This window comes from Suricata suricatta, chromosome 10 (genome assembly GCF_006229205.1).
Source record: "Suricata suricatta isolate VVHF042 chromosome 10, meerkat_22Aug2017_6uvM2_HiC, whole genome shotgun sequence".
In the NCBI taxonomy this organism is placed as follows: domain Eukaryota; kingdom Metazoa; phylum Chordata; class Mammalia; order Carnivora; family Herpestidae; genus Suricata; species Suricata suricatta.
Genome location: NC_043709.1, coordinates 79,244,480 through 79,255,967, shown reverse-complemented (window position 1 = coordinate 79,255,967; position 11,488 = coordinate 79,244,480). Strand labels below are relative to the sequence as shown.

Genomic DNA, 11,488 nt, shown 5'->3' with positions numbered 1-11,488 from the left:
CCCCCCCCCCCCCCCCCCCCCCCCCGCCACGGCTGCCGGGCGCATCTCCACCGCGGAGGTGCACACCAACCGGCCCCAGGAAGGCTGGGACGGCCCAGTGGTGAGGGCCAGATCGGACCTGCATCCTTACAACATGACCAGAAATCAAGAGTCTGGCACTTAACTGACTGAGCCACCCAGGCTCCCCTTAGGTTGTTATTTAAATTTTAGTTAGTTAACATACAGTGTAATACTCTATACACTTAACACTCTATACAACACCCAGTGCTCATCACTACAAGTGCCCTCTTTAATCCCATAATATATTGAATATGAGCTCTTTTGTACTTAAAAAAAAGTTTGTTAAAAATTTTACAAAGAAATTTCTAAGGATATGTCTTTAGCCAGTAACAGCAGTTCTATCTTGGGTGAGAAATGAAGAATACAGTCTGATTGTGGCAGGGTTGGGTCACCTTGAATACTTGCTCATTTAGACTTAGGGTGCTTAGTCTGGAAACGCCTGGAGAGCCGGGTCTCCTAGAAATCTCTTGGGTTTCCATGGTCTCTCCAGTGCTGTGGCTTCAAGGTAGCTGGACTCTGCAGACGGCCTCTTGGGGCTTCAAAGATACATGTTCAGAGAGAGTGAGAACCAAGCAGAAGTCTGTTGCCATTTATGACCTAGTCCTGAAAGTTGCTTCTGATACAGCCTTCCAGTCAAAGAGTTACAAAGGCCTGTCCAGGTCTCAGGGGAGGAGTCTAGACCCCCACCTCTTTTTACTTTCTTTTCTTCCAGTTTTAATGAGATATCACTGACATATAACATTTTATTACTTCAAGGTATACGAGGTAGTGATTTTATATGTATATGTATTGCAAAATGATTACCACAGTTAAGGTCAGTGAAGACATCCATCACCTAACATAGTTACAATTTGTGTGTGTGTGTGTGTGTGTGTGTGTGTGTGTGTGTGTGTGTGTATGGTGAGAACTTCAGAAATCTACTCTTTTGGCAACTTTCAAATGTACAATACAGTACTGTGAACGATAGTCATCATATTGTATATTATATCAAGAACTTATTCATCTTGTAACTAGAAGTTTGGTTTTTTTTTTTTTTTTAGTAAGCTTTATACCCAACATAGGGCTTGAACTCACAACTCACAACCCTGAGATCAAGGGTCACATGCTCTATCTACTGAGCCAGTCAGGAGCTTCTGGAAATGTATTCCTTTGAGCCATCTTTACCCATTCCTCCCACCCACACCTGCTGTCCCATCCTATCACAAGGGATGATGAAACAGCTAACTTCCTCCCTTCAAGTTCCTTCATGCACGCCATCACCATTTTTGGTACTATATTGGTTACCTTAAAATCAACTGTTGGGGTGCTTGAGTGGAGTCGGTTGAGCATCCGACTTTGGCTCAGGTAATGATTTCATGTTTTGTGGGTTTGAGCCCCACGTCAGGTTCTGTGCTCAAAGCTCAGAGCCTGAAGCCTGCTTCGGATTCTGTGCCTTCCTTTTTCTGCCCCTCCCCCACTCACACTGTGTCTCTTGCTGTCTCTCAAAACTGAATAAATGTAAAAACTTAAAAAAAGAAGAAGGTATCAGCAGAGGACGGAGTTACAGATAATTAGCAAAGACCCTTATGGACAGGTGGCTGGCATCAGAGAGGTCTAGAAACAGGTATCAAAGGCTGGGTCAAGAAGGCTGGAATTCTAGAGCAAGGAAATTTAATCTTGTAGAAAACGGGGTGGCAGGTAAAGGCTTCCTTCTAGAGGGATATGATCATGATGTTGGATCAGTTACTTCTGTTGTCCCTACCAGAGACTGGCCTCCCTTCCAGGGGGAGAAAACCATGTTCACTGGTCTTAGTCGCACAGGTCAGAGTGCAAGGTTGCAGCCGATGTTTGTATTCGCTAATGAGGGCTTATTATCTGCCAGGCAGACGTTCCAATGCCTTTGGTGTATTAGCTTTTGCAGTGGCCCTAGCACTACTAGGAGGGAAGCACTGTAATTATCCCCATGTCACAAACGGGCACTGTAAGGCACAGAGACGGCAGAGCTGAGATTTGGACTCAGACAACTTGCTTCTAGGGCTTTTGTTTTTAATCATTACGGTATGCTGCTGCTTAGCCCCTACGTGGCAGCCCACAAACTTGTGTTGAATTATGATGACATTTGCACTGTGACAGCATTTTCACTAGTATACAGTGATGTGAAACAAAGAATGTTAATATGGTGAATTTTAAAAAATAAAGTTATATTCATTTAAAGTAAAAGGCCATAATGTATTCTGGGTATATCCATCCTCCTGGGATGATGGTGATAGTAAGAAATTATTGTTAATCTTTAAAGTTTTAAAAATTCTTGGCAAACAAAAAGGAGCTAACCCTATGCAAAAGTTGGAAAGTTGACACTGTGTGTGCTCCATGTGGAGGACATTAGTACAGGGAATTAGAGACATGCAGACTTTGAAGGGCAGGCACAGTAAAGGACGCTGTTGCCAATGACTGCAGCCTGCAGCCCAAAGTGGCTCGTCCTCAAAGGCTCACCTGAAACCTACTTCTATTTTTTTAATATTATTTTTGAGAGGGAGAGAGAGACAGTGTGAACGGGGGAGGGGCAGAGAGAGAGGGAGACACAGAATCTGAAACAGGCTCCAGGCTCTGAGCTGTCAGCACAGAGCCTCACGCAGGGCTCAAACTCACAGACTGTGAGACTATGATCTGAGCCAAACTTGGAAGCTTAACTGACTGAACCACCCAGGTGCCTCTCACCTAAAACCTACTTTTAAAGTCAAGAACGTGTGGGAACCTCTCACAAGCCATCAAGGTGCAGCACCCTCAAGGCGGTCTTGGCAGCCAATAGTCCTAGAGCAGGTAGTTCTTGCATCTGGAGACTACTGAGAACTTTGGGTTTTCTATCAGCTCACATGTCTGCCCACGGTGGCCTCCAGAGAGTGATAACTTTACCTTCTCTTCCGTTCCACATCTCACTGCAGTGCTTCTCACTGACAGACCCTGGAACTATATGGGGAAGGGGATCCTGGGAAATGTAAATCTTGGCTTCTCTTGATTATGTAAGAGCAAGAAAACGATGTTGAGAACAGACTATCCTAGGTTTGTCTCTAAGCTTTTCGCTTTATTTTAAAAATATATTTTAAAATTATATTTTTAAAATTGTTTTATTTTTTAAAATCTGTGTCCCAAAACTGAATCATTCATACACTGCTGGTGAAAATGTAAAATGGTGGAGCCACTCTGGAAAACTGTTTGCCAGTTTCTTGAAAACGGAGATATACAACTACCAAATGATCCAACAATTGCCCCTCAGAGCATTTACCCCAGAGAAACAAAAGTTTATGTCCATACCAAACTTGTACACAAATATTCAAATAGTAGTTTATTTGTAATAAACTGTGGTATATTCATACCATGGAATACTACTAAGCCATAAAAAAGAATGAACTATTAAATGGAAAGATATTCAATGCTCATGGATTGGAATAACAAATATTGTTAAAATGTCCATACTACCTAAAGCAATCTACAGATTCAGTGTGATCCCTATCAAAATAGCAAGAGCATTTTTCACAATGCTAGAGTAAATAATACTAAAATTTCTTTGGAACCACAAAAGACCCTGAATAGCCAAAGCAATCTTGAGAAAGAAAAATAAAGCTGGAGGCATCACAATTCCAGATTTCAAGATATACTACAAAGCCATGGTAATCAAAACAGTATGGTACTGGCACAAAAATAGACACATAGATCAATGTAACAGAATAGAGAGACCAGAAACAAAACCATGCTAAAGATCAATTAATCTATGACAAATGAGGCAAGGATACACAATGGGGAAAAGACAGTCTCTTCAACAAATGGTGCTGGGAAAACTGGACCACTTTCTAACACCATACACAAAAATAAACTCAGGATGGTATAAAGACCTAAATATCAGACCTGAAACCATGAAACTCCTAGAAGAGACCATGAGCAGTAATTCCTCTGACATTGGCTGTAGCAACATTTTTCTAGATGTGTCTCCTAAGGCAAGGGGAAAATAACAAAAATAAATGATTGGGAATACATCAAAATAAAAAGCTGTTGCACAGCAAAGGAAACCATCAACAACAACAAAAAGGCAACTTACAAAAGATATTTGCAAATGACATATCCAATTTGAGATTAATATCCAAAATATGTAAAGAACCTACACAGTTCAACACACACACACACACACACACACACACACAAATAGGTTAAGAAATGGTCAAAGGACCTGAATAGACACTTTTCCAAAAAAGACATGCTGAATAGACACATGAAAAGATGCTCAACACCTCTAATTATCAGGGAAATGCAAATCAAACCACAATAAGATATCACCTTACCTCTGTCAGAATAGCTAGAATCAAAAAGATAAGAAATAACAAGTGTTGGTGAGGATGTGTAGGAAAAGGGACTCTCGCACACTGTTAGTGGGAATGTAAACTGGTACAGCCATGTGGAAGACAGTGTGGAGTTTCCTTAAAAAAATAAAAAATAGAAATGCCATACAATCCAATAATTTCACTATCAGGTAATCTACTCAAGGAAAACCAAAACACTAATTAGAAAAGACATGTGCTTATGCATATTTATGCATTATTTATAATAGCCAAGACACGGAAGCAGCCTTAGTGTCTATTGGCAGATGAATGGGAAAGGAAGATGTGTATGTATAGATACATGGACTATTACGTAGCCTTATAAAGAATGAGATCATGCCACTTGCGACAACACAGATGGACCCAGAGGGTGTTATTCTAAGTGAAATAAGTCAGGCAGAGAAAGACAAATATCATGTGATTTCACTCATCAGTGGAATCTAAAAAAACAAAGGAATAAACAAAAAGCAGAATCAGATCTATAAATACAGAGAACAAACCGATGGGTTGCCAGAGGGGAGGTGGGTGGAGGGATGGGAAATATGGGTGAAGGGAAGTGGGAGGTACAGGCTTCCAGTTATGGAACGAATAAGTCACAGGAATAAAAAGCACAGCACAGGGAATATAGTCAATCATGCTGCAGTAGCGTTGTATGGTGACAGATGGGAGCCACACGTGGTGAGCTTAGCATAACATATAAACTTGTCAAATCACTATGTTGTACACTGGAAACTAATGTAACACTGTGTGTTAGCTATACTTAAATTTTTTAAAAATAAGAATAAAATATTATTAATGCAACAACTTGAATGGATCATCAAAGAATTACGCTGGGTGAAAAAGGCCAGTTTTTAAATGTTACATATTGTATGATTCCATTTATATATAACATTACTTAAAAACTAGAGAGAACAGATTAGTGGTTGCTAAGGGTTAGGGCAGGGTTAAGAAAGAGGGTATCTGTGGCTGTAATAAGGAGACATCAGGGATCCTAGTGATAAGCTACTTTGTATCATGTCAGTGGTAGTGAAGACATAAGTGTATACATGTGATAAAATTACAAAGAACTAAATGCACATAAGCATACAAATGCGTACATGTAAAACTGGCAAAATCTGAATAGGGTGGATAGATTGTATAAATGCAATTTTCTGGCTGTGCCCTTGTGCTGTAATTATACAAACTGGGGGCAACTACATGAAAATATACATAATCTCTATGTATTATTTCTTACAACTGCAGGTGGACCTATGATGACCTCAAAATAAAAATTCAAGTTAACTCTGAGATATGGAACCTTCAGCGCAGGATTTGAAGAAAGGATTCCAGCACGGAGCAGAAGGTGGGACTAAATAAAAAAATGTCAAGATTTCTTTGGACCCTTAAGATTCTCTTATTTCTTTTTTCTTTCATTCCCTCCTCTTCTGTTTTTCTTTCTTTTTCCCATTTCCTTCTATTTTCTTTTTTTTTTAAATAACTTTTTAAAGATTTATTTATTTTGAGAGAGAGAGACAGAGCATGAGCAGGGGAGGAGCAGAGAGAGAGGGAGACACAGAATCTGAAGCAGGCTCCAGGCTCTGAGCTGTCAACATAGAGCCTGATGTGGGTCTCGAACCCATGAGTGAGATCATGACCTGAGCTGAAGTCAGATGCTCAACCAACTGAGCCACCCAGGCACCCATTTTTTTCTATATACTAAGATAAGTACAAGACTTCCCACAGGAATCCGTTGCTGTTGCTTTATTATGAAATCCGAAAACTCCTCAGTTTGGTTCCAGGACCGTCCAAAATTTAGTCTCTGCCAACTTCTCTCACCTGAAAGTCCAACCATTCTCCTTCACAGTCCAGAAAAACCAAATCCTGGATTCTCTGCTACCTTCCTCCTTCCAGACCCTTCCTCCACCTCCTGTAGTGTTTTCTTTGACTTACCTTTCTTTGGAAGACTCCATGGTGGTCCTTGATTTCACTTGTTCTACTTTTTCTTTTTTGAAACAGAGAGAGAGTGCAAGCTTGTGAGGAGGAGGAGGAGGAGGAGGAAGAAGGGAAAGAGAGAGAGAGAGAGAGAGAGAGAGAGAGAGAGAGAATCTCAAGCAGACTCCACACTCAGGACACAGCTGGACACAGAGCTCGATCCTACAACCTTGGGATCATGACCTGAGCCAAAATCAAGAATTGGACGCTCAGCCAACTGAGCCACCCGGGCACCCCACTTGTTCTGTTTTCAACTAACCAGTCCTAGTGTTAATCAGTCAGGCCCTCAGGAATGAATCTTTAAGTGGCATAAAACATGCCCCACTCCACCCCACCCCAATCTGGAAATCTGGTGCTGGTAAACCTAGATTTTTATGTGCATCTCCTTATATAAGTGGGGAAATTGAAATTAGTCCAAACTCTAATTTTAGTGCATATAAGAAATCTGTTAGTTTGAAATTGAACATGTAAGAGGAAAACTTATTTATTATTAATAATCGTTCACTGACTTCTAAGGAAAGTGTATCTCAGTAACTGGAGGACCAGTCTTGGAGCCTTTGGCGTGTAGCAAGATGGGAATAAGTAGAAACAAATGGTTGTTGTGTAAGTTTGGTACAAGCGCTGGGCAGAGTGCAAATGCTTGGCCTGAGAGAGAGTTTAGGATGGAAGAGTGGGAAACTCCAAGAAGGCATGGATCATCACCAGGAAGACTTGCGACTGCAGGGAGGAAGGGGGATTTTGAAGCCCAGATTTGAAAGAAGAGGCACAGCTAAAGGACTCCCTCCCTTCCTTTTTTTTTTTCCTTTTTGTGAAAAGCTACACACTATTCCCCAGTGGAATTTTCAGAAAAAGTCTATTTGAATCCCTTACCTTATTTTCATTTATATTTGTTTTATTGTTTACTTATTTTTGAGACAGAGCACAAGTGGGGAGGGGCAGAGGGAGAAGGAGACACAGAATCCCAAGCAGGCTCCAGGCTCTGAACTGTGAGATCATGACCTGAGCTGAAATCAGGATTTCAACGCTTAACTGACGGAGCCACCCAGGTACCCCTGCCTTATTTTTAACTGGAGTTTTGTTTTGAGGGAACTTAAAGAAGATGAATGTTCTGCTGGCATAAGGGTTAGAGACACAAAGAAAAAATATGAATGTCAATTTGCAGAAAATTAGTTTATCCTTCATGCACATGTGCACAGACCCCCCGCCCCCCACAACCACACATAGTTAAGGAAATATCTTTAAGATACTGGTTTGAAGAGATACCCAGTGAGTAGCTTATCCAGAGTTCACAGATTCCTTAATACAACTGTACTTTCTGTGCATTGCCCTGTAAAGTTTTACCTTCCATACACCAAGTATGCTCGAGGAGTGAAGGATTTTCGTGCTGGTATTACCTGCTGGATTATTGGATGGCTCTATGATTTCTGTTAAACAGCGGTTTGTATACTTTTAAGAACATTTTAATTGCATCTGGTCCTTATTATTTGATAAAAATGAGTCAAAAACAAAAAACTACTAGTGCTAATACTTGTAGAAAGTACAAACCCATTCACTTAATACAATGGAGAAATGTATCCTCTAGGCAAAAAAGAGGATCCATTATAAGAACATGACAAAATTAAGTCCCTGGCAGTCAACCTGTGCCTAAAGAGCAGTCGAGATTGGAGCAGGGGAGGGGCGCCTGGGCGGCTCAGTCAAGCTGAAATCGGGAGTGTTGATTTCAGCTCAGGTCGTGATCTCACAGTGAGTGAGATTAAGCGTGGTGCTTTGTGTTGACAGTGCGGAGTCTGTTTGGGAATCTCTCTCTTACTCTGTCTCTGCCTTTCCACCCCTCCCTCTGTGTCTTTCAAAATAAATAAATATTAAAAAAAAAAAAGATTGGTGCAAGGGAATGGGAGAGAGAGTGGAGCGCTTCAGGGGATAAAAGGGATTTGATTGAGTAAGTGATGCTGCTGCCACTTGGAAAAGCTATTGCTACAAGTACAGCAGATTGATAGAAAAAAATTAAGGATTATAAAGACTTGAAATTAATACAACAAAAAATGAGGCAGTAGTTAACTCTAAAAAAAGATGTAAAATTTAAAAAACACATGACTTATCTCAACAGTAAACAATTAGATAGTTGTAATAATAATGTTGATTTAACCTCAGATGTGACTGACCTAACTCTGTTGAATGAATGAGTATAGTGAAAGTAGGTTTAGAGCTTTATTATCCTCCATAAGAAGAAGTGGATAGATTTCTAAAATTAGTAAGTCAAGAAATAGCAGTGTAGGAATATTATTTAGAAATATGCCCAAAGGGAAAAAAATAAGAAATATGTCCAAAGAAATAGATAAAAAGTGATGAGTTGCCTATCATGACAGTTATCGGGATTGGTGAATGATGAAACAGGAACTGCTGTTTTTTATTACATGCCTTTTTTCACTATGTGTTTTTTATTTATAAATTTTCTAATGTTTATTTTTTATTTATTTAAAATTTTTTTAATATTTATTTATTTTTAAGAGACAGAGAGAGACAGTGCGAGCAGGGGAGGGTCAGAGAGAGAGGGAGACAGAGAATCTGAAACAGGCTCTAGGCTCTGAGCTGTCGGCACAGAACCCAATGTGGGGCTCGAACCCATGAACGGTGAGATCATGACCTGAGCCAAAGTCAGACGCTTAACCAACTGAGCCACCCAGGAGGCCCACTGCTATTTGACTGTTTTCACTGTACATACATTATTTTGATAAACAATTAATTCATTAAACAATACATATTTTTAACTGGGGGACTGCTCATATTATCTTTTATGTCTTTCATCTATTTTTCAAGAGGAAGTTAACTGCCATATGCTAATTGTTTCCCTTTGACATGTAAAATACATGATATTGACAGGTATCTTGCTTGAAGGTCCTAAGATGTGTTAACTGCTGGGAGTCAGATGTGTCATAGAGCAGCCCACCTGTCAATACCTAACTGTCATTTCTGCTCCTGCCTGAGGACTTTTGCCCTGTGTTCTGACTCTAGCTCTTCCATTAGCTCCAAAGTCCTACATTTCAGTTCTGAGTACGTTGGCTTGGTTCTATGAAAGTTATATCCTTCCTTTTTGATCTAAGTTTACGTTCTCATCTTTCTGGAAATCTCTTCTCCTTTCCAAATTTTCTTTCAAACTCCTTCCTTCCTTCCTTCCTTCCTTCCTTCCTTCCTTCCTTCCTTCTTTACTTCCTTTCTTCCTTTCTTTCTTTTCTTTCCTTTTCTTTTTCTTCCTCCCTTTCTTCCTTCCTCCCTTTCTTCTTTCTTCCTTTCTTCTTTCTTTCTTTCTTTCTTTCTTGCTTGCTTTCTTTCTTTCTTTCTTTCTTTCTTTCTTTCTTTCTTTCTTTCTTTTATACTTTATTCATTCACCCAACAAGCATTTTTTTAAGCCATTATTCTGGATCAAATACTATGCCACAACCCAGAGATATAGAAGAACAGGTCAGAGGAGATAAAATTTCTTAAGTTACAATTTGGATTTCTTTTAGAAGATTAGGGTGCCACTAACCCTGTTCTCTTCTAGGAACATACATGAGAAGATCACTAGGCAAATAAACTCGATATGCACCACTCTCTGAATCTCGGCAGTAGCCACAAACCCCACGTGAATGCAAGCCTGAGGTAAATGGTGGTGTTAAGAGACTGCCTTTGGAGTCTGGCTGCATTGGGGATTCCTACTTTGCACACTGATTAAGAGACCTCTGTGTCTGCATATTCAGACATGCGGCTGTGAGGACATCGGCAGGACCTTCAGAACAGACCCTGGGTCCACTTATCGAAAAAGTAAACAAAAGGTAAGGACCATAAGCCTCTTTTTAAAAATATGGGCTCCAGGCCCTGCCCACATGTGCTTGCTGCTCAGTCAGGAAGTAGTCTGTTGGACTTGGGCTCAGAGTAGGAGGACAAAGCGACTTCAGCACCAGTCCAGCTCGCCAGTGAAAGTGCATCAACGATCATCCCCATCTCTGTCCAGTCATTTCAGTCACTCCTATGAGGAAGAACCAAGAAAGGGCAAATCGAGAGAGGATGGAAATGTAGTAGTTACCCTCTTCTTGAGATTAAGGCAAACTGGAGAGGAAAAAAGGAATGAAAATCTTTGCCTCTTTAACGGTTTTCCTTGCTTCTGTGTCTTCTTTCTTCTCTTCTTAAAAATAATTAGAAGCACTGGGGCACCTGGGTGGCTCAGTTGGTTATGCAGCATCTGATTTCAGCTCAGGTTGTGATCTCACAGTTCGTGAGTTCAAGCCCCACGTCAGGCTCTGAGCTATCAGCACAGCTTTGGAACCTTCTTGGGATTCTGTGTCTCCCTCTCTCTCTGCTCCTCCCCCACTCATGCTCTGTCTCTCTCTCTCTCTCTCTCAAAAATAAATAAATATTTTAAAAAATAATTAGAAGCACAAAGATACAGAAGAAGCTCAATGTTCAACTAGGTCATGATTAAACACATTTCCTATATTCATTAACATGAAAAAGCACTAATAAAGCATATTTGTTAAACATGTATGGCCACCCCTAAAGTGCATACATCAGGGAGAATTGACCTCAGATATTTGGGGGCCCAGTGCTGCGGGCCACATCATCACATCACATGGTATCCTTGAATTGCTGCAAGGATTGAATGAGTTAAAATCTCTGAAGTATGTAGAACAGTGCCTGGCATGGAGGGAGCCTTAGTTGCTGTTGTTGTTACTATTATTATTAATTTTTATTTGTGTCGCATATTATAGTAATCATCTCATTTGATTCTCCCAACTTCCTGTGAAGGAAGTAGAACAAGTCACATTGCTGCCTTTACAGGTAATGTTTTTGGGTATGCTCAGTGTGCAATTCAGGTTTTCTGATTTCTGGTTCAAAACCCCACGCATGGGTAGATACCTGGTGTCCCTTATTCAGAAATTTAAAGGTTTGGTTTCTTGCCTTCTCACTGCAAACTCCCAGATGATGACAAGGATTTTAAATTCTTCTACTCTATTGGGAAAAGAAATGATCAGCTTGAATTATTTGCAGTATTTGGCTTTGCAGTTTCCTGGGCAAATCAATAGCATTTTAGACAATTGATCAACATTTGCTTTTTGTCTTGCACAAGAAAC

General features: G+C 40.3%; 1 long non-coding RNA gene across 1 annotated transcript; it reads left to right on the top strand.

Moving 5' to 3' along the window:
- Positions 1-5,675: 5,675 nt before the first annotated feature.
- On the top strand, positions 5,676-10,165 carry LOC115305572. Its single transcript, XR_003914854.1, has 3 exons — positions 5,676-5,751; positions 9,922-10,019; positions 10,118-10,165. It is a non-coding gene; the product is annotated as an uncharacterized LOC115305572 (long non-coding RNA).
- Positions 10,166-11,488: the final 1,323 nt, after the last annotated feature.